Genomic DNA, 23114 nt, shown 5'->3' on the forward strand with positions numbered 1-23114 from the left:
CACTCTCTCTCTCCTGCCATGAACAAGTCACTTGCCTATACAATGCCTCCCTTACTTCTGCTCTGGACTCTGTTGCTCTGGCATTCACTTCTCACCCTCACAGATCCACACCTCAACTCTGGCATTCCAAATGCACCAGATACCTGCAAAAGTATTCACAAACCACCAAATGACAGTGGAGAAGATCACACTCTATGGCAGATTTTTCCATTGCAAATTTATGCTCTCATCCTACAGTGCTGCCCTTTCCCTCTCTAAACAGTCATAATTGAAGAACCTCATTTTGTCCCAGTCCTCAAATCCCCAGCATCTCTTCACCACCTTTAACTCCCTCCTCTGCCCAACCCCTCCACACCTCCCCTCCTCACTCTCTGCCCTTGACTTTGCTACCTACTTTACATCTAAAATTGATTCCATGTGTCAGGACATCATATCCCAACAGTCCCCCAGCTCTCCACCTACTCCTTTCCCGGATCACCCCTCTCCATCCATTGGACCAACTCTGACATCTTTCTCCCCTGTACCTGAGAGGAAGTAATGGCCCCTTATTTGGTCCTCCCCCCATCCACCTCCCCCCTTGACCCTATCCCTTCATGTCTCCTCTACTACCTCTCTCCTTGTGCCTGTTCCCATTTTGCCCACCTCTTCAATCTCTCCCTTTTTGTCTTGAACTGTCCCTTTTGCATTCAAACATACCCTTGTCTCCTCATTCTTTAAAAACCTAAACTTGATCCTAACACTCTCTACAACTACCGTCCCATCTCTATCCTCTCTTTTGCCACCAAGCTCCTTGAGTGTGTTGTTTACAACCGCCTTACCATCTTTCTTTCCTCCCATTCCCTTCTTGACCCTTTTCAGTCTGGCTTCCGTTCTCTCCACTCCACTAAAACTGCCCTCACAAAAGTCATCAACTACCTCCTTGCTGCTAAATCCAAGGGCCACTACTCTCTGCTCATTCTCTTTGACCTCTCTGCTGCTTTTAACACTGTGGACCACCATCTCCTACTGTAAATCCTTCACTCACTTGGTCTATGTGACACTGCCCTCTCCTGGCTATCATCCTACCTCTCTCGACCAATCATTGTATGTCTCCTCTCATGACTCCTCTCCCCCCCCACAGCCTTTTGTTCCCCAAGATTCTGTTCTTGGACCTCTCCTATTCTCCCTCTATATGTCCTCCCTAGGTGACCTCTCCCCCTCTCTCCTCACTTGTATCTTCAACTGTGTCTCTGATATCTCTTCCTGGATGTCCCAGCAATTTCTTAAACTTAATATGTCTAAGACTGAGCTGATCATTTTCCCACCCTCCAAATAACCATATTTCCCACCATTTCTTTATCAGTTGATGGCACAACTATCTCCTCTAGCCCCAAAGTGCGCTGTCTTGAAGTTATCCTGGACTCCTCTCTCTCTTTCAAACCACATATCCAGAACCTTTCACAGTCCTTTCATTTCCATTTTAAAAATATTTCCAAAATTAGACCCTTTCTCACCCAGGATGCCACAAAAACCCTCATACACTCATTGGTCATCTCCAGATTGGACTACTATTCATAATCTGGAATGGCACTTCAGAAATGGCACTTTCTTTTGTTAATTATCTAAATAATAATAAATATACTTTATCTTTTACTCACACTTTTAACACATGCAATATCAACTTCCTGGATGTGACTCTTCAAATTGTGGATAACAAAATAATTACCTCAACTTTTCAAAAACCAACAGATGCTAATAATTATCTACATTTCCATAGTGGGCACTACATATCTTGGAAAACAAACATTCCTAAGGGGCAGCTTTGTAGAATCAGAAGTAACTGTTCCACTAAAGATCTATTCGATGCACAAGCTAACAAGATGATTAGTAACTTTTAAGATAGATCATGCCCAGAATATATTCTAAAAAATGCACTTAAAGAGGTCAATAATTTAGATAAATATGAACTTATATCTATGGAATCTAAAAAAGCTGAGAAACAAAAACATCTCGAGGATGAGTCATTAATTTTTATATCCAAATTTAATAATTGTTCCAGAGATATAAAAAATATTATAAGAAAAAAATATTAGATGCTTAGATATGACCCATTATTATATAATTGTATACTGCCTGAACCAATGATTATTTATAAGAACATCAACTTGAGAAATATCTTAGCACCAAGCCATATACAAACATATAACTCCACAAAAAGAAATACAGGTGCTCAAGTCCAAATTAACTGATTGTATATAAATGAATACATTTTTGCAGTGAATAGAGGTTTTTGGCATAATCTTATTTATTTATTATAATTTATTAACAGTTTCTTATATAGCGCAGCAAATTCCAATGCGCTTTATAATTTTAATCAACATTAACATTATACTGGGTTGTAAAAGACATACATACATACATACATAAATGACATACATAAGGGTAAGAAGGCCCTGCTCGCAAGCTTACAATCTATAGGCCAAGGTTATGGGCCTACCCACCACATCCGGGTAACCTCTATCGGGCAGGTCCCTAACATACTAGGGTTCAAATTAGGGGTGTGCACCGGCCACTTTTCGTGTTTTGTGTTTTGGTTTTGGATCTGGATCTTTCTTCGTGTTTTGGATTTGGATTGGTTTTGCCAAAACCACCCTTCGGTGTTTTGGGTTCTGGGTTTTGTGTTTTGGATCTGTATTTTTTTTGAAAAAAGCATAAAAACAGCTAAAATCACAGAATGTGTTGATTTTTCTGCTCCTATGCTATTATTAACCTCAAAAACCTTAATTTTCACTCATTTCCTGTCTATTCTGAACACCTCACAATAGTGTCTTTATGTCCAAAAGGTTGCACCGAGGTAGATGGATGACTATGCTAAGAGACACGAGTGGGCGGCACAAACACGTGGCCCATCTAGGAGTGACACTGCAGTGGCAGACAGGATGGCAGTTTGAAAAGTAGGCTGCAAACAGTACATAATGCAAAGAAAAAAAAGAGGTGCAAGATGGTATTGTCCTTGGGCCCTCCCACCCACCCTTATGTTGTATAAACAGGACATGCACACTTTAACAAACCAATAATTTCAGCGCCATGGTCTGCCACACGACTGTGGCTGAAATGATTGGTTCGTTTGGGCCCCCACAAAACAAGCTGGCAATTAATCTGTCCCTGCACAAACTGGCTCTACGGAGGCAAGATGTCGTCCCCATCCTCCTCATTCACCAATTCCTCACCCTCTTCAGTGTTGTGTACATCCTCATCCTCACAGAGTATTAATTCGTCCCCACTGGAATCCACCACCACAGGTCCCTCTGTACGTTCTGGAGGCTGGTCTCCCTGGAAGAGTTGATAATTCATTTTTATAAACATCATCTTCTCCACATTTTGTGGAAGCAACCTCCTACGCCTTTCGCTGACAAGGTTCCCAGCTGCACTAAACACTCTTTCGGAGTACACACTGGAGGGGGGGCAACGCAGGTAAAATAGAGCCAGCTTGTACAGGGGCCTCCAAATTACCTCTTTTTCCTGCCAGTACATCTACGGACTGTCTGACATGCCTACTTGGATGCTGTCACTGATGTAATCCTTTAACAGACAGACGCACGCTTGTCGCTGCTGCTTTGAGGATGCAGGTGCGGCTACAGCCCACACAATTCACAAAGACAGACAAAAAAAGAATTTTTTATTTTTTGTGGAGCGAACTTTGAGGGTTACACCACCCTTTAACAGACAGATGCACGCTTGTCGCTGCTGCATTGAGGACAGTATCATATGCAGTGACAGTAGACTTGTCAGAAATTGTTGGCACGTCCGGACCAGATGTCCAAACTGGCCCTTGACTTATGACACAGGCGCACGCTTGGCGCTGCTACTGTGTTGATGCACATGCGGCTACATCGCACACAAGTCACAAACACATAATTTTTTTTTGATTTTTTGCAGCACTTTGAGGGATACACCACCCTTTAACAGACAGCCGCACGCTTGTCGCTGCTGCTTTGAGGATGCAGGTGCGGCTACAGCCCACACAATTCACAAAGACAGAATAACATTTTTTTTTTTATTGTTTGTGGAGCGCACTTTGAGGGTTACACCACCCTTTAACAGGCAGACGCATGCTTGTCACTGCTGCATTGAGGATGCAGGTGCGGCTACTGCGCATACATTTCACACACAAACAGAAAAAAGAAGAAGATTATTTTATTTTGGTTGGAGTGCACTTTGGGGGTTACACCACCCTTTAACAGACAGACGCATGCTTGGCACTGCTGCTTTAAGGGAGGCAGGTGCAGCTACTCCGCATACATTTCACACACAAACACAGAAAAAAAAGATTATTTTATTTTGGTTGGAGCGCACTTTGGGGGTAACACCACCCTTTAACAGACAGACGCATGCTTGTCGCTGCTTCTTTGAGGACAGTATCATATGCAGTGACAGTAGACTTGTCAGAAATTGTTGGCATGTCCTTCAGTCCGGACCAGATGTCCAAACCGGCCCTTGACTTATGACACAGGCGCACGCTTGGTGCTGCTACTGTGTTGATACACGTGCAGCTACATCGCACACAAGTCACAAACACACACAAAAAAATATTTTTTATTTTTTGGAGCACTTTGAGGGTTACACCACCCTTTAACAGACAGATGCACGCTTGTCGCTGCTGCTTTGAGGATGCAGTTGCGGCTACAGCCCACACATTTCACAATGACAGAAAAAAAAGAATAATTTTTTTATTGTTTGTGGAGCGCACTTTGAGGGTTACACCACCATTTAACAGACAGACGCACGCTTGTCGCTGTGCTTTGAGGATGCAGGTGCAGCTACAGCCCACACAATTCACAAAGGCAGAAAAAAATAATTTTTTATTGTTTGTGGAGCACACTTTGAGGGTTACACCACCCTTTAACAGACAGACTCACGCTTTTCACTGCTGCTTTGAGGATGCAGGTGCAGCTACTGCCCACACAATTAACAAAGACAGAAAAAAAAGAATAATTTTTTTATTGTTTGTGGAGCGCACTTTGAGGGTTACACCACCCTTTAACAGACAGACGCACGCTTGTCGCTGCTGCTTTGAGGATGCAGGTGGAATCTAGACAGGATTTGGAACTGGGGACACACTACCTCCATCAATTGTCTAAATCCCACTGCACTAATGGCGGATACCGACACACGTCTAACACCAACATAGCAGTCAAGGCCTCAGTTATACGTTTTGCTTCAGGATGACTGCTGTCGTACTTCATCCTCATCGCTAGGGACTGTTGGAGGGTCAATTGTTTAGTAAAAGTAGTGATGTTCCTACTTCCTCTCTGGGATGATGAACAACTCCAAGCAGCAGCAACAGCACTAGGAGGACGTGGTTCTTGATCTTTCCCTATTTTGTTTTTATCGGAGAAAGTTTGGTCCTCCATTTATGTTATATTGATATATACGTGCAGCTAAGGCGCACACAAACACAGAAAATAATTTTTTATTTTTGTTGGACACTAGTGCACTTTGTGGGTTACACCACCCTTTAAGAAATGAGCCAGCCGGCCCTTTACTTATGGGACAAAGGCGCACGCTTGGCGCTGCTCCTTTGTTGATGCACGTGCAGCCACAGTGCACACAATTCACAAACACAGAAAATATTTTTTTATTTTGTTTGGAGTGCACTTTGGGGGTTACACCACCCTTTAACGGTCAAGCCAGCTGGCCCTTTACTTATGACACAGGCGCACGCTTGGCACTACTTTGTTGATGCACGTGCGGCTACTGCGCACACAATTCAAACACAGAAAAAATTATTTTTTTTTGCACTTGGGGGGAGCACTCCTGATGGACAGAGCACTCCCTGGACAACACTACAGCACCCCTTTAGGACTGGGACACTGCACAGGACTTTGGAGTGGACACAGCCCCTATGGACAACTGACTGCACAACACAGTCCAGCCAGCCCCTATGGACTTTGGAGGAGTGGACACAGCCCCTATGGACAACAGCAGCACAGCACAACACAGCCATCCCCTATGGACTTTGGAGGAGTGGACACAGCCCCTTTGGACAACAGCAGCACAGCACAGCACAGCACAACACTACACTACACAGCCCCGCCAGCCCTAACTCCCACCCTCCCTCTTCACTGTCCACAGCCGAGTGAGAAAATGGCGCAGACACGGGTACCTTATATAGAATCCAAAACCCGCGAGACCCGGAAGGCGGGATAATGACGTTTTGCCTCGATTTCAGATCCGAGTCAGGCGGGAAAAGTCAAGCATGACTTGGATCGGCCTCAGATCGGGGGGGCTCTGGGGGATTCGGATTTCAGAAATCTGAGCCCGCTCACCCCTATTTCAAATCCAGAGTGCAGGACACCCCCAAACTAGCCCAGCTAAGCCACCCCAAGAAACCGCTCTAATAAAGGTGAAGTGTAAAAGAAATAGTTAAGAGCAGTCACAGCTGCATATAAAGAATAAAAATAAAAAAGTGTGAAATACATATATAAAAAACAGACAGTGAAGCGTTAAAATGTGTTGAAGGAAAAATGTCTTATACTGCGGTGCACTGAGGCAGATCAACCAGAGCAATCCAGGGGGACCCACGCCCCAAAAATGAACCAAAGCTGCACTACACAGTCTAAATATTTCCAGGACTTAAATCTATTGTGCCTCTGACTGGTGTGCATATTACTATGCCAGACTCCATGCTCTAAACCAGTGTAGTAGGGATGCTAGTCTGAGTGGAAAGTGTCTCAGGCTTTCCAGGTATGCAAAGCAATGCAGTTGATTGGGTTTATATAAGAAATGGGCATCAGACTGCACACCCTGAACATATATATATATATATATATAATTGGAGGTGCTACCTGTGGAGACCATCGGGGCTTGCGACGAGACCCTTGTGGTAGGGCCTCATCTGACGCAAGCCCCAGTGAGCTTCCAGCTCTAATAGAGCCGGAAGCTCACCACTGACATCACTCGTGATGTCAGTGGGGCCACCCCCAAACGGCAGGCGTTCCTTCGGGAATGCCTCCGTTTGGCCAGCCACCCCCACCGACCCACCTACCAAACGGGTCGAGCTGTTGATCAATATCGACAGCCGCCGCCTTTGGATGCGAGCGCCTGAGCGAGTGATCTCTCGCTCACTCCAGGGCTCACGCCGCGTGTGCGCACTGCCCGGCCATCGACTAGCTTGCGAGCGCATAGCACATGCGAGCGGGTCTGAATCAGGCCCTTTGTTCCTTTTTGTCACCCATTGTATATAATTGTTTTTTATTCTGATTATGGTTTCTTCAGCATGAGACCTATGCCTCCCCTCTCCTACAAGCCCTACACTGGCTCCCCTTGCCTTTCAGAGCCCAATTCAAGGTTCTCACACTCGCTTATAAAGCCCTCGCCCATTCCTCTCCCATTTTCATCTCCGACCTTATTTCCGATCATACTCCCACCCAGGGCTTAAAGTGGTCCTGGAGAGGGGGTGTAACTCCGCCCTCCCCCGCCACGCTATTCTGACAGGCCAAAACAAGTGTGAAAACTGTTCTTTACATACACACTTACAGATTAGTAGCGTGGAATCATGGTGCCCGGAGAAAGTGCATGTCATAGTAGTGCCCTCCCCTGTACTGAAGTGTGCCAGTGGGGTATGGCCAACCTGCGGAGGAATACTGAAGTTACGAGAAAAAGAGCAAACAGTGGCAGTATGACACTTGGCATTGAGGTACCATTGGGGGAATGGAATGCTTCTTTGATGCACTATCTGACATTAAGGGGTGGCTCCTTCGGCACTGCTTTATTTATGTATAGCACCTAGGATCTGACTTTTATCTCCTTTAAATCATTGCTATTAGTCAATAGAGGAGATTGTATTATATATTCTGATCATTTAACTTGAAATTGATGGAATACATGTGCTAGAGCGAGATTCCACAGGCTCCCCAGCTTATTACTGCGATTACTGCCCCGAGCAGCCTTCACTGGAGTGGGAACACCTATAGGAAGCTCCCTTCTTAGCTTTGGACCCGATTCAGACCCACTCGCTAGGCTGCATTCACACGTAGCCTGCCGATGTTTGCAGTGTGCACATGCATATAAGACACAGTGTGCGTGTGCAAACCAGTTCATGCGATCGCGAAGCGATTGCCCCTTGTACATAGATGCCTCGCTAGAATGAATGACAGGATGAGCCATTTGAGGGTGGTGATAGGGGGTGGTCGATGGAAACGGGGATGTGGTGATGCGAACGCAGGCGTGTCTGTGCATCTGAACGCCATTTCAGGGGCGTGCATAATTAAGATGCAGCATCAGCATACACGTCACATGGCTGAATTACACACAGCAGCATTCACAGTGCTTGTGGTAGGGTATGGTCAGCCACAAGTGGAGCGTATGGATCCGATGTTACTCGATGTTACCGATTGTTTCATACACTTCCTGGAGATTATGTGTGTTACTAAGGGAAAGTGGGCGCCTTGTGACAGGCTGGTGGGCGTCTAAATACATACTGCAATTGCACGACAAGACATAGTGGGCGTGCTAATGCCTTGCTAGCGATGGCGGGATTTGCATACTTTGGCTGCTGACGGCTGCGTGTGAATGCATCTAGGTAGTAGGTCTGAATTGGGCCCTATGTTCCTATTTTGCAAATTTACATTGCACATACAGTATATTAATGTGAGTACTACTAACCATGTTCGGTCTATCACCATTATTATTATTTCAGGTCTCCTAATATGTTTTAAAAGACCTTTCCAATAACACTGTGTGATCATGCCAGAGAACACCTCCATTACTTTAAATAGCAAAGCAGTGACTCTTTTTAATCTCATACCTTATATTGAGGATTTTATGAGGATTTTACCTCAGATGTGTAACTACTAAATCCATTGAAGCACAATGAATGAATTAATGAATGAATTAATGAATTAATAAATGAATGAATAAGGAGAGAAGGAGGGAGGGGATCAAAGAGGAGAGGGGAGAGGAAAGTGCCAATCATAGAAGGGAGGTGACAGAGGACAATATCGAAGGAGAGGGGAGGGACAATGCCAATCAGAGAGGGCCAGTGACAGCCAATAAAAAAGGAGAGGAGAGGGGTGGTCACAGAAGCAAATAAGAAAAGGAGAGGAGAGGGGTGGTGACAGAGGCCAATAAGAAAGGAGAGGAGAGGGTTAGTGACAGAAGCCAATACAAAAAAGGAAAGGAGAGGGGTGGTCACAGAAGCAAATAAGAAAAGGAGAGGAGAGGGGTGGTGACAGAAGCCAATAAGAAAGGAGAGGGGAGGGGCAAAGGGCTGATCAAAGAGGGGTGGTGACAGAAGCCAATAAGAAAGGAGAGGGGAGGGGCAAAGGGCTGATCAGAGAGGGGTGGTGACAGAAGCCAATAAGAAAGGAGAGGGGAGGGGCAAAGGGCTGATCAGAGAGGGGTGGTGACAGAAGCCAATAAGAAAGGAGAGGGGAGGGGCAAAAGGCTGATCAGAGAGGGGTGGTGACAGAAGCCAATAAGAAAGGAGAGGGGAGGGGCAAAGGGCTGATCAGAGAGGGGTGGTGACAGAAGCCAATAAGAAAGGAGAGGGGAGGGGCAAAGGGCTGATCAGAGAGGGGTGGTGACAGAAGACAATAAGAAAGGAGAGGGGAGGGGCAAAAGGCTGATCAGAGAGGGGTGGTGACAGAAGCCAATAAGAAAGGTGAGGGGAGGGGCAAAGGGTTGATCAGAGAGGGGTGGTGACAGAAGCCAATAAGAAAGGTGTGGACAGGGGCAAAGAGATGATCACAGGGTAGAGAAGGGAAGGAATTAAAGAGGTGAGAAGTGAATGTAATTAATTTGACAGAAAAGGGGAGGTGACATAAGATGATCACAGAGGAGGGAGGACCGGAGGGGAGGCAATCTGGGCAGCTTGAGGAAGCATGAAATGTAGAAACGGATCTCATATCCATAACTTATTTAGGATATACAGCAAACAGAGATAAAACTAACAGGCGGCCGTCACACTGTGCAGTGCCCCATGAATTCCGGAACCCTGGATGATGCCCTAAGTCCATTGGAACCACCATCACTACACCCCTGCACACACACTGTTGTGTAAAGGAAACGGTAAAGTGAATCGCTGGGGTCCACTTAGGCCCCCAAAAGCTTTTAGGGCTATGACAGTGTGAAATACATTTTAGATGCTTTTCTTAGCCCTCCTGCCATCAGCTGAGACAACAATGTTACATCACTTAAAAAGAAAAAAAACGTTCTATATCATGTGTTAATTTTCTGCCATGTCTCTGAGTTGTTTTTATCGGGTCCCCACATACTAGTCTATGCCACTTGGATGCCCAATGTTTTTTTGCAACCCCTATGTATTGCCTTCATTTGATTCTTTCCTTACCTACTGTATATGCTGATTTCTCTGACGAAATTGAGCCTCCCTAGGCAGACAGTGAGCGGCTCTCTGTCTGTGGGACTTCTGTGCAGGCACTTGGTGGAGGTGGAACTAGTTCCATCTACCATTAGAGGTGACGGAACTCAGTTCCACCCCGTTCCTGCCCACTTTAACCCCTGCTTCCACCCACCCCTCCACTCTCCTGCCAACTGATTACTTCCTCCCACTCCCGTATCCAAGATTTTGAACGTGCTGCTGCCTACGTTTGAAATTCTCTCCCAATCAGACTCTCCACCGCTCTACAAAATTTCAAACGGGCCCAGGTGACAGGGGGCGTGGCCTAATCTAGGGAGGCGTGGGCTGATTCAGCATGGATCCCAATTGCAACCGCGCATGCAGATCGGCCGATGGTGCGTACTGTGCACGAGTATGCACTGCAGTGCACGTACGCAATGAATGATTTGCGACTGCACTGCGATCAAGCACGCACATAGAAAGCCATTGCAAAGTGAGTGACGGTACGCCAGCGTTTGAGTTGGTGATGGGGGAGTGGTCGGAAAAATGCAGGCGTGCCTGTCCGTTTGAACGCCTTTACATGGGCGTGCAAAAATTAGCCACTGCGTCGGCATACGCAGCTTGAGTACTCACTGCATGCGACGAGGCTTGCAATTACTGAGACAGGGCAGAGTTGCTGTAATTGTGCGTGAGAGTCCCTTCAACTGTTTTCTTTTATTTTTTTCTTTTAAATCAACTTTGTTTAAAATGGCACTGGCTGCTAAGTCCAAAATGGCCTAATTTGAGTAAGATTTCGCCAGCCACAAAATGGCTGTCATCAGAATCACCTGTAAAGTTATAGGCCCTGATTCAGACCCACTCGCAATTGGGCGTACGTACGTTCGGCGTACGTAAAAAAATATTTAAATTCAAGCACTCGCTCGTATTTTCGTACGCAGCTAAAAATCCGCCCCAAACTCAGCCGACCCCTCCTCTAACTAACGAGCGTGCCAAATAGCGAGCGTACATCCCCGAAATGGCTTGAACGGAATGCACGCACAAGTACAAACCGGAAGTGGGCCTGTCAGATTCCGATTACCTGCGTGTTTTTTCTGCCTACCTCCCTCAATCGTATCATGCCAATCAATGTATCAATTAGCTTAATTGTTTTTTTTTTTTCAACACAATGCAATAAACTTTAATCTTGTCCGTGTTTGTGTTTACTCGCAGAATACGTACGGCTGAAACCTTCGCTTTTATTGTTCAAAAGACATGTTAGCCCCAATTAAACAATTGTTCTATTTGTTTGTATCCCCACAAATTTTCTGTGGTTCATTTCTTTATTTAAATTTGCTTACGCATGTCACTGCATCAAGCCTATCATAACTCTCAAGAGATTTGTGGCCCTGTCGAACACATGACTCATACACTAACCAATAGAATTTGTCCTGTTAATTTCCCAAATACATTAGCCAATCAAATTTTTTTTGGGTGCTTTATTAAAAATAATTTTCTAAAAAAACACCATTGCCATCATGAGATCCGCCGCATTCACCAGGCGCGAACTGCTGGTGCTGACGGAGGTGATGGACAGGCGGATCACCAGTCAGCCTCCACCCATCTCAAATAGCCGAAAGCGTTCCGCATATGCGGAGGTACGTCGCCGCCTGCGCTCCTTCGGCTCACGCCGACATATTAGCCAGCTGGAGCGCAGGTGGTCGGACCTGCACCGGCGTACGCCCCGCTTGCTGGCATGCTTTCGCATGCAGATCGAGGAAAGTAAGTTTTATGGACTGTGGTTTTCAAGTTTATCTTGTGGGCCCTAACTGCGTGTGCATGTTTTCATGTCTGTCCTATTTAGTCATTGTAGTCATATCTGTATGTGCATGTTTTCATGTCTGTCCTATTTAGCCATTGTAGTCATATCTGCATGTGCATGTTTTCATGTCTGTCCTATTTAGTCATTGTAGTCATATCTGCATGTGCATGTTTTCATGTCTGTCCTATTTAGTCATTGTACATTTTTATTTTTTATTTTTTTTTATTTTGGATTCCTGTTGAAACTAACCACAATATTTTTTTCATCTTTTAGGGGCACAGCAAAGACTACGGCGTCATCGCCAGACAAGACGCCGGTCCCGGCCCCTCTCTCCAACCCCCAATTCCTCAATTACCCCCTCCTCCCCAGACCCTGTGGCCGAGATTTCAGGTCTACTTCCCCTCCAGCCCAATTCCCCCTCTCCTCCATCCGTCCCTCCTCCAAATACCCCCTCCCAGGAGTCTTCAAACACCCTGCCCCTAGGTTTGGGGAATGTAGCCACCTCCGAGGTGGTCCAGGGAGTGGCTTCTCGCTCTGGCGTTTTGCCGAACGGTATGTTTTTTTATTTTATTTTGGGCACCACAAACTGTTTGTATGTAATCATGTGTCGTCCCCATTTTTGTTGGCTTTCTGTCGCCTTAGGGTATTTTTGGGGGTTGTCTTTACCTGTTCCTGCTAATTTCACCATACACAGATCACACCTGTGTGCATTTTTTTAGGGCCCTTGTATTTTGGGCCTAGGACATTTTGGGGTGCTGGGTTTTATCCGTGTAATTTTTTTTTTGGCCACACGCTTTTAAGTTTTGGTTTGCTTGTTTTGTGTTTTTTAAGAATGTTGCTTCATTATAGATTTATTAATCCCCAAACTTTTGTCACCCACAGAGGAACAGAGGCGTCGGGCAGAAATCTGTCAGTGTGTGGCACGTATGCGGGAGCAAGTCACCGGGCTTCTGCAGGGCCTTGACCATCTGGCGGTCCTCCTTAGGAATTTGTTTTTTTATTATTTTTTTTTCTAATTGTTTCCTAATAAATCAGTTTTAATTCAAGCTCTGTCTCATGCGTTTTTAGTAAATCCAAAATTCTTTACACTGACATAAGTAGACTCTTCAAGCAAGGATTGCCACAGAATCTCACTACAGATTGTGTGTTGTATTTTGAAGGCAAACAGGCACAAGAAACCCCTCCCAGTACCAATGTCATTTTCCTTTTTTGGAGTGGACAACATGATAGTTTACAACATTTTTCAGGTTCCTATTTGGTGGCCAATCTGCTTAGGACAATCTTACGAAGGCAACTGATTGTACAGGATTCCTTGGTGTGTTGGTTAGTACCCCGAAAACATATTACATTTTAGCTCCACTTGCTTCATTACTGGGTTACCCCTTAGGTAAAATTAACGTTTGGGAGTTTGGTTACACTTGCTTCTAACGTGCCCAAAAAGGAAACAAATTACACTCTCCAAATATTTATTCACAACAGAAATCAAAATACAAAGTGGTCACTCACAAACAAAACACACAGTGATAATCAGAAATACACCACATACCAAAAACAGGAAACAAACACACAACAAATCAAGAACTGGTTGACGAAGGTCCATGCCCACATGATTTAAAAAATATGGCGTTGCAATATTGGTGTCATAATATATTCCAGAAGTTTCCACATAAAGGTTTTTGAAGGGTAGCAGGAAGTAGTCATCGTGGGAGTGCCAAAGATTATGCAAACAAACAGAAGATGGTGCAAGAATTAATATCAAAAAAGATGAATGCCAAAAAACCGTAACACATTGGGTATACACACTGTTGTTTGGTCAATAATTACCTAAAATATCGGGCCACCACATCATCGCGTATGGCCCCCCCACATACTGACCTCCGACCAACCTCGGGGGGGCCATCCTCAGGTAAGGCATCCTCTGGCTGCATTGGAACACCACTCCTTATGGCGATGTTGTGAAAGATCCCACACAGGACCACAATTTTCGAAACCATATCCGGCAAATACATGAGCTCGCCACCAGAGCGGTGGAGGCATCTGAATCGGCCTTTTAAAAGGCCGATACAGCACTCCACCACTTGCCTGGTGGCTGTAAGTGCAGTATTAAACTCACTTTGTGGACCTGGTGTGGGAGCCAAATAAGGAGTGAGCAGCCAGGGCATGCAAGGGTATCCACTGTCTCCTGTGAAAAAGAATAGACAACATCAGGATCACTGTGTATCAAGCTTAACATTGTTATGTACTAAAGGTCTCCACTTACCCAGAAGCCACGCATCACCAGCTTGTAGGTTGGTTAATTTGTGCCATATCCCTGATTGCTGGATGACGAAGGAGTCATGTGCACTTCCTGGTAATTTTGCATTCAGGGACAGGATCTGGAGGGAGGCATCACATACCACCATTACATTCAGGGAGTGATAGTGTTTACGGTTGCGAAATATTGCCTCCAGCCGTGCTGGAGGCTGAAGTGGTATGTGAGTACCATCCACAACCCCTATGATGTGTGGGAAGCCAGCTATTTGGTAAAAATTGGCCTTGGCCACACTAAGGGCACCCATATCCAAAGGCATTTGAATAAAATGATGGAGGTGCTTGAAAAGTGCCTCCGTCACTGCCCTCAGGATCCTTGAAAAGGAGGATTGTGAGATGCCCGCCACTATTCCCACCGTTGTTTGAAATGATCCTGAGGCACAGAAATGTAACACCGCCATAAATTGCGTAAGTGGTGGTATTGCTGTTGGACTGTTAATTTGCCGCTCAAGATCACTCTCTATTAATGAGAGAGTGTCTATGATGATTTTGGGAGGAAGACGGTAGCGTCTTAAAACCTCATCATCGGGCATTCCAAAAAGGGTGACACGTGTTCGAAATATCTGGGGCCTTGCACGCCTATGATGCCTACTCCTGGGACGAGATTGAGGTTGGTCGGCTTCCGGGAGCATGGCCAGAACAATCCACCCAAGATCAACCTGAAATGGCAAGATTTGAATGTAAGGCTTTGGACCCACCCCAAAAGAAAATTAAGAACAACTTAGCTTGATGATACCATCCATTGCTGCTTACATGCCGGGGTATTGTCATGATACGTCCAAACTGAAAATAATCCCAATATTAATTTGTAAAAGTTTAGTCTGTGCATTTATGTTTCTAAATTTTGTGCTAGACAAAACATAAAATAGGCGAAACACACATTTGGGCAAAGAGCAAAACGACATTGCACACAGTACATCAAAATGGGTTGAAATGTAAGCCAAAAATGCGAAAGGGCAACCACAAACAATTTTACAGGATTAATAAGCATTTAAAAATGCGCTAATTAGTTTGCCAATACTAGTCAAAAAACAGAGAAAAATGCGCTAATTAGTTCGCAAATACAAGTGACTACAAACAGAGAAAAATGCGCTAATTAGTTCGCAAATACAAGTTAATAAACAAACAGAAAAATGCGCTAATTAGTTCACAAATACAAGTTAAAAAATGGACTTACCAAGAGCAAATATATAAGATTCCAAATCAAAAGGTCTTTGGGTCCGAAATAAAAAAAAACCTAAAAGAGATGAAATTATGGATCAAAAAAATAAAAACAAGAAGAAACACAATGAGACACCAATTGAACCAAAGTTAGACTTCACAAAACTTACCAAATCAAGAAACGAGGAAAGAAAAAAAAAAAAAAAAAAGCGAACGGAAAATAAAAACGCAAAACTAGCAAACAAAATAAACTCCAAACGCCAACTCCTTAATCCGCAAACAAGAAACTCCAACCAAGGTAACCTCCAACAATCCAAAAACGCCACCTCGACTAGAGACACACCAAGCCATAAATAGTGTTTCGTTTCCCGCACAAATTAAGGAGGGATCATAGGAACGCACAATCAATGATGCGGCCGCAAAATAAGGACGCATGTATAAATACGTCACGAAAACACATTTAAATTCTGGTGTATTTCTTGTTTGGACCTCAGACATGGCTACAGACCAGGGAAACAATGGACAAGAGTCAGGCGGTAAGTCTTTCATGCATTTTGTCTCAATGATCAATTTGAAACATAAGATTGGGCAAGTTGTGAATTTGAGAAATCTGAATATTTACACAAATAGGTGAGGAGGATGACATGGAAGAGGCTGCTGGGCCCAGTATTCCGGCCAAAGCTGCAAAAAAAAAAAGGCAGCCACATTTCACAAGAAAGGAGATGGAGGTTTTGATTCAGAAGTGTGTGGACATCCTGCCACAGGCAGACAGGAATATGAGTACAAGCCAGAAGTGGAGAATGTGGGAAGAGGTAGCTGTTGCTGTCAATAGGGTGGGTGATTATGTCCGTCTAGCCCGGGATGTCAAACGGCGGTAAGTAAACACTTGCCCCCCCTAAAAACAAACCCCATTTTAAACAAAAGGATAATGGTTTCCATTTTATCCCACAGATTGGGCGACTTCAAATATCGCCTAAAGCAAAAACTTGCGGACAGGGCTAGGCATGCAAGGGGGACAGGTGGGGGGTCCCACCCCTGTGTCATTGGAGTTGACGGATTTAGAAGAGCTGGCACAGGGGTGTGTGCAGCCTGTGGAGGTGTTTGGCGTGTCCAACATGGATACGGACATGCCAGACTTTGCGGCTCCTCATGTTGTCCCAGGTAAATCTTGTGATGTCACCAACTCTGAAATGTTAGTGGGCCAATATGTAGATTCTAATGTGAGTCTTTTCTCATTTTTCCTAACAGAGACACAGGCGGATGAGTCTGCTCCAGAGGGGAGCCTTGGCCGCTGAATTTCTGCTGGCTCTGCAGGGGAGGAACCAGTACATCCGGCTGAGGATCCTGCAGAAGCCAGTCCAGGGCAATCCCCCTCGCAGGCAGTGGCCCTCCTCACAGAACTCAATTTCAAATCGGATTTCCATACGGAGATTCTGCAGAGGATGGATGCCAGTCTGCTACGGGTGGCTGAGGCCCTGGAGCAAAATGCTGCGGCCAATGTGACCATTGGTCAGGCCCTGGCGGAAAATATCAGGGCCAACATCCGCATCGCCAATGCCCTGGAGCAGGTCGTTCGCCAGCACATGGTGGAGCCGACCTCCCTTCCTGCCGGAACATCAGGATCCTCCACCTCTGGCACAACATCAGCCAATCCTCCAAATGTGCCTAGCCCTGTGCCTAGTCCAGAGGCGACAACATCTGCTTCTGGACAGGCAAGCCCGATGACATCCCGGGCCCGGTCTGGCGCCCTCCCTCCCCCAGCCAAACGGGTGAAAAAACGGTGAAAGCAATGGCGACTTTTCCCACACTCCTTCTGTGCTTGGCTCATATTCCTTTCTGGTCAAAACTTCCCTCTCCTTTCTTGTGAATTGTTTTTAATTTTGTGTTCTACATTTCATAAATCTTTTATGTTGGCCCAATTATTGTAACTTTGGGAATGAACCCTGCAAAAAAACTTTGCCTAAAATTGTTTTTTTTTTAATTTTTTGTTTGAGCAATAAAAAAATAATAAAAGACTGACATTGTATTCTCACATTATTGTCAAAATGGATTACATTTAATCCTGGGCCAAAAGGCACAAACTGGCAAGAACCACATTTTACATGCCCCCCCAAAAAAGGGCTCTTTAAGGAACGTTTCAAATTTAACATAACGATGCAAATTCAACAGGCCAAAAGAAAAAGGTAAAAACCAAAAAAACATGATGACATTATTGTTACAATAGGCCCTAACCAACAAATTGAGCCCCAAAGAAACAACCACAAATATACGTAAATTGATTGTGTAATCAACACATTAGCAGCTATGATTTCCACCTGCATACGCTTTTGTGCTAACACAAAAAACTACTTTCAAAACACATACCAAGCCGGTTTTCAATCCACCACTAATTGCTGTTCAGACCACCCGCGATTAATCGCAGCAACATCGAGGAGTGCCGGGATGGAGGAGAAGGCCATCGCCAATGTGGTCGAGTAATCCAGACCCTAAGCTGTGCGAGCATTTTGAAGGGAAAGAGGATCATCCAGTGACGTATGAGTCGGTCCGTACACATTTTACGCTCGCATCTGCTAATGTATGTACGCCCCAAAAACGCCTCGCCACGCCTGCGTTTTTCCATCTCCACCCCCGTCAACACCCAAAAACGCCCTGTTCTGTCAATCACATTTGACATGTCACTTCCTGTACGCTATTTGACGAGACCAAAAAAACTCGCAATCTGCCGTACGCACATGCGCAGTGTTACACCGACGCAGGCGCGGTTAGTCAACATCGGAACGCAACGAGCGTACTGCTGTTTGCGAGTGGCTCTGAATGAGGGCCATAGTTTGTGACGGCAGCATATTATCTGTGGGTGGGACGGGTCTTTAAGCGATACCTCACAACTGCAGGTTTCACAGTCGGCTCTCGGAGTAAAGGCCCCCATACATCAGCAATTGTTTGCAGCAATCGTGCAATTTGCAAACGATTGTGTATGAAAATCTTACCCTGTTTCAATCGATTGTGGCAATTCTGCAATCTGCAATCGATTGAAAAAGGGAAAGATTTTTATACACAATCGATTGCAAATTGCATGATTGCTGCAATCAATTGCTGATGTATGGGGGCCTTTAGATACATTTTTGCTTGGTTGTAGATGATTAATCATTTGATTCCAGCAGTAACCTTTCTCTCAGTCAGACAGTGAGAGAATCCAGGGAATGTTGTCTCTTTGTCCTCAGCGTCTCTCATCATAAATCTAAAAAAATTATTGCAGAAATGTGAAAAGATTTCTTGCTTAGAAACGGCTCCATAAATCTCATTTATTTACCTCTATTCTTACACTTCTGAAAATGCTCAGCCCTCCTGAATGTCGGGGCTGCCGTATCACCAAGCTAAATTCTTATAAATGTATTTAAGTTGCATGTTGTTACTATTGTACCTACGTTTTTTGCATTGGTATGAAGAGGTCAATGTATGCGTAAAACATAGTGGAACAAGGTTTTCTGGTTCTTTCCTGCTGATGACAATTATCCAGGGCTTGGCAGAGATCCCAGAAACTACACCCCCCCACCTCTCTGGGCCCACTGCACAAAACCAGCATCCTGAGAGGATCACTTGGTGCTGTGCCCAGGAAATGACAAACAGAAAAGGTCACACGTACTCCAAAAAGATATAGTGCTTGGCAAGTTTAATTGACATTGTGCAGCTTTTTAGCCATCCCTGCAGGCGTGCCGGCATTTAACAGATGCGAGCAACAAGCAGCTTAGAAAACCAGGGGGTGGCGTGGTAAGAAAAAGCCAGTACATTTTTCAATGCTAAAATCTGAATTTATTTATTTTAGGTACAGACTCTCTGTGGCTTTTTCTCTCCCAACAACAGCCTGTTGCTTCTGTACTGTGCATTTTGTGGGGCTATTATTAAGGTCAAACAATGCGTGCCGGAAAACTCTATATGTTTTCCTCTATCCAAACGAAGAGTTTGAAAAATCTATAAAGATCTATAACGCACAATCTTTCATCTATAATCCATAATAACACAATAACATGGAATTAGTAGTCATTATTTAGGATTCTGGAACACAAAAAAAAATGCAATGAGTTCTGCACTGAAATAATAAACAAGGGTAGAACTGAGGGCCAGATTCAGCACGGATCGCATGCAGACGGCCGATGTTTGCATTCTGCGCAAACGTATGCATCGCAGTGCGCGTGCGCAAACTGGCTGCTGCGATCGGGAAGCGCTCGCAGTGAGAACACATGGGACCTCATTCAGAGGTGCTCACAAATTGCGAGCGCTCGCTCTGAATGAGGGCGGCCGCATCTATTTTTCGGGCCAGCCTCCTGGCCGCTCGCTAGCCTATGGGTGACCACCCACAGCTTTAGTGTGCGGCCAGGTTGATGGTCGGGGCTTGCGACGAGACCCTTGTGGTAGGGTCTCATCTGCTGCAAGCCCCAGTGAGCTTTCGGCTCTATTAGAGCCGGAAACTCACCACTGACATCACGAGTGATGTCAGTTTGGCCACCCTCAAACGGCAGGCATTCCGTCGGGAACGCCTCCGTTTAGCAAGCCACCCCCCCGCCCCGCCTACAAAACGGTGAGAGCTGTCGATCACCATCGACAGCCGCCCCTTTTATAGTAAGCCCCAGAGCGAGAGAATTTCTCTCTCACTCCAGGGCTTGCGCACGCACAGTGCGGCCGCTGCGCATACGCAGGGCCTCTACATCGACTCACTTGCGAGCGCTTTGGTGCTTGCGAGCGGGTCTGAATGAGACCCAGAGTCTTCACAGAGTGATTGACATGAAGTGACCATTTGTGGGGTGGAGACTGGGGGCGTGTGTGTGCATTTGAAAGCAGTTACAGGGACGCGCATAATTAAGCAACTGCGATTGTATACACTGGCAGAGGTCTAGCTGTTTAGCAGTTTGTGCGGTAGGGTCAGGTCAACCACAACTGTGCGAATGGTTCCGATGTTACTTGATGTTACCGATGTTTTTGCGGACTTGCGGATGCACGTCATGGGAAGTGGGCGGCTTTATACAGTGGTAGGCATCTTGGTATAGTGCTGACGTTTTATTGCAGTCATTAGCTTATTTTCGCATCTAGCGGGCAGGTGCGAACGCAGCCGTGCGATCCGTGCAGAATCAGGCCCTGAGCTACATTGGTGATGTTGTTTTATTGAAGGGGATGGGATATAGGAAATGAGGTTGACATTACTTGAATATGACTGTGTACCTGAAAGACAGGTGTCGCGCATGGGTAAACAGGGTTGGCTTAAACCATACTTGCTTACTCTCCTGGAATGGCCGGGGGGCTCCTAAAAATTGGCGCTCCTGGCCACCTGGAAATGTAGGTAGGTATCCTGGCCGGCTGCCACACGCACATATCCCCAGATCTCCGGCCTGGGGCCCACCTTCTGCTTCACGATACTGGTAATCTTAGAATTGTGCCAGGGCGACAAGGCCATGATGGTGTGATCGTGCAGTCATGCCCCTGCTCTGCCCCTAATGCTACATCATGTCCCCATCAACACCTGCATATGCCACATCACATCCCCTGCTGTCCCGGAGGGGGCAGCCAGAATGTCGTCAAGTATGACTTCAGAACCCACAGCGGCCGATTGTAAGTTGTATGCCTCCGTAGGTATGGACGTATCTCCCGATTTTCTGCAGACTTGGCATGCGATGAAAACTGCAAACCGGGTCTTCGCAGGCCTTGTGTGATGCTTCCACAGTGGTAAGAAGTTCCGACCGAGCTGCATTTTAAGCCTGACGTGAAATAGGTTTTTGTCGCTGGCAACTGGGCAGCGACTATTTAGACACACGGTACAGCTACAGTAGTCTCATGGGAGTGTCCTGCGAGCAGTGGCGTCACTAGGGGGGTGCGGCCCGCATCGGGTGTCACCCTTCAAGGGGGTGACACCAAGAAGATCAGCACGTCACACCCGCGGGCCGCACACCCACAGCACCACCGCTGACCACGAGCTGCTGGAGACACTTTTATTGTACATCTGCAGGTCCGTCCTGCCGCGCGCTGGTCCGCTCTGCCCGCCGCCGCCGGGGGTGAGTTGCACATTCTCTCACCATGGCCGGCGTCCAGAGCCACACACAGGCACAGAGAATCTCTGTGCTTGTGTGTGGTTCTGGACGCCGGCTGCGATGACATTATCGCACACGCTGGCTCCACTTGTACTGGGAGCCGCTCATCCTGATGGAGGAGGAGGGACTACCGGCTTGTCAGCGCGCTGCATGTCAAGAAGGACAAGTTAAGTGCGCACCCCACCCGGACACACCCAGTGCTTGCCAGCAGGTCATGAAGAGAGGAGAGGTAAGTATTGACTAACTGCACAGGGGAGGGGGCACAGCATAAGGGTGATTACTGGGGCCACTGCATAATGGGCACTACTGAGGGTACAGCTTAAGGGGCATTGCTGGGGGCACTGCATAAGAGAGGCAACACTGGGGGCACTACTGGGGGCACAGCTTAAAGGGAACTGCATAAGAGGCACTACTGGGGGCACAGCTTAAGAGGCATTGCTTGGGCACTGCATAAGAGGTGCTACTGGGGGCACAGTTTAAGGGGCATTGCACTGTGATTGTATAAGGGGCACTATTGGGAGCACAACTTAAAGGGCAATGCTGGGGCACTGCATAACAGGCAATGCTGGGGGCACTGTATAAGACACATTACTGGGGATACTGTATAAGGGGCACTACTGGGGGCACAACAAGGGGCATTACTGGGGCACATCATAAGGGGCATTACTGGGCGCACTGAATAAGGGGCACTACTGGGGCACTGCATAAGGTGCACTACTGGTGGTAAAGTATAAGGGTGCGATGATGTCACAGACTGTGCGCGGCTGCGCCGGGTGAGTGGTCCTGGTCCAGCCTTCTGCATACACATGGTGAATTGTAGTTTTCTATTTAAGGTGAGAGTTGTTTTGTGTTAATTAGCCTGATGACAGAGCCTGATTAAACAAGCACTGAAATGTTGCAAATTTAGTGCCAGAGTTGTGTTATCTGTAATAGTATGGAATGCTGCACCCCCTGCTGCTGTGTGTGCGTGTGCGTGTGTTTATATATATACGTTCTGTATACGTTTGCTGCTAAATATTCTAATGCACTTTATTATGGACATTTAAATATATATTTTTTGCAACTTATGGTGGTGTGATGGTCTCTATCTTACATTTTTTGTATGATATATATGTCTATTGAATCCTTATGTGACTTCAGCACCCAATGAAAATTTGATCCAGGCTTGTGTGCGCTTTTTTTCTGATATGTAAATTCTTATTTTTTTTTTTTGGAGGGGAGGAGGGGGGTGTCACCATGAGTTCTAGCACCGGTTGACACCAACCCTAGTGACGCCTCTGCCTGCGAGTGCTGTGTGTGCATCCCAACTTCTATGCTTGTTTGAGTCATCCAAACGCAATTGGGACAACTGTTTTAGAGAGATCTATTACACCCAGCATGGTGACCACTGAGGAAAATACTGGGGAGTTCAACTCTGCTACATGTGGAC

This window comes from Taudactylus pleione, unplaced genomic scaffold, assembly GCF_031769625.1.
Source record: "Taudactylus pleione unplaced genomic scaffold, aTauple2 ptg000189l, whole genome shotgun sequence".
In the NCBI taxonomy this organism is placed as follows: domain Eukaryota; kingdom Metazoa; phylum Chordata; class Amphibia; order Anura; family Myobatrachidae; genus Taudactylus; species Taudactylus pleione.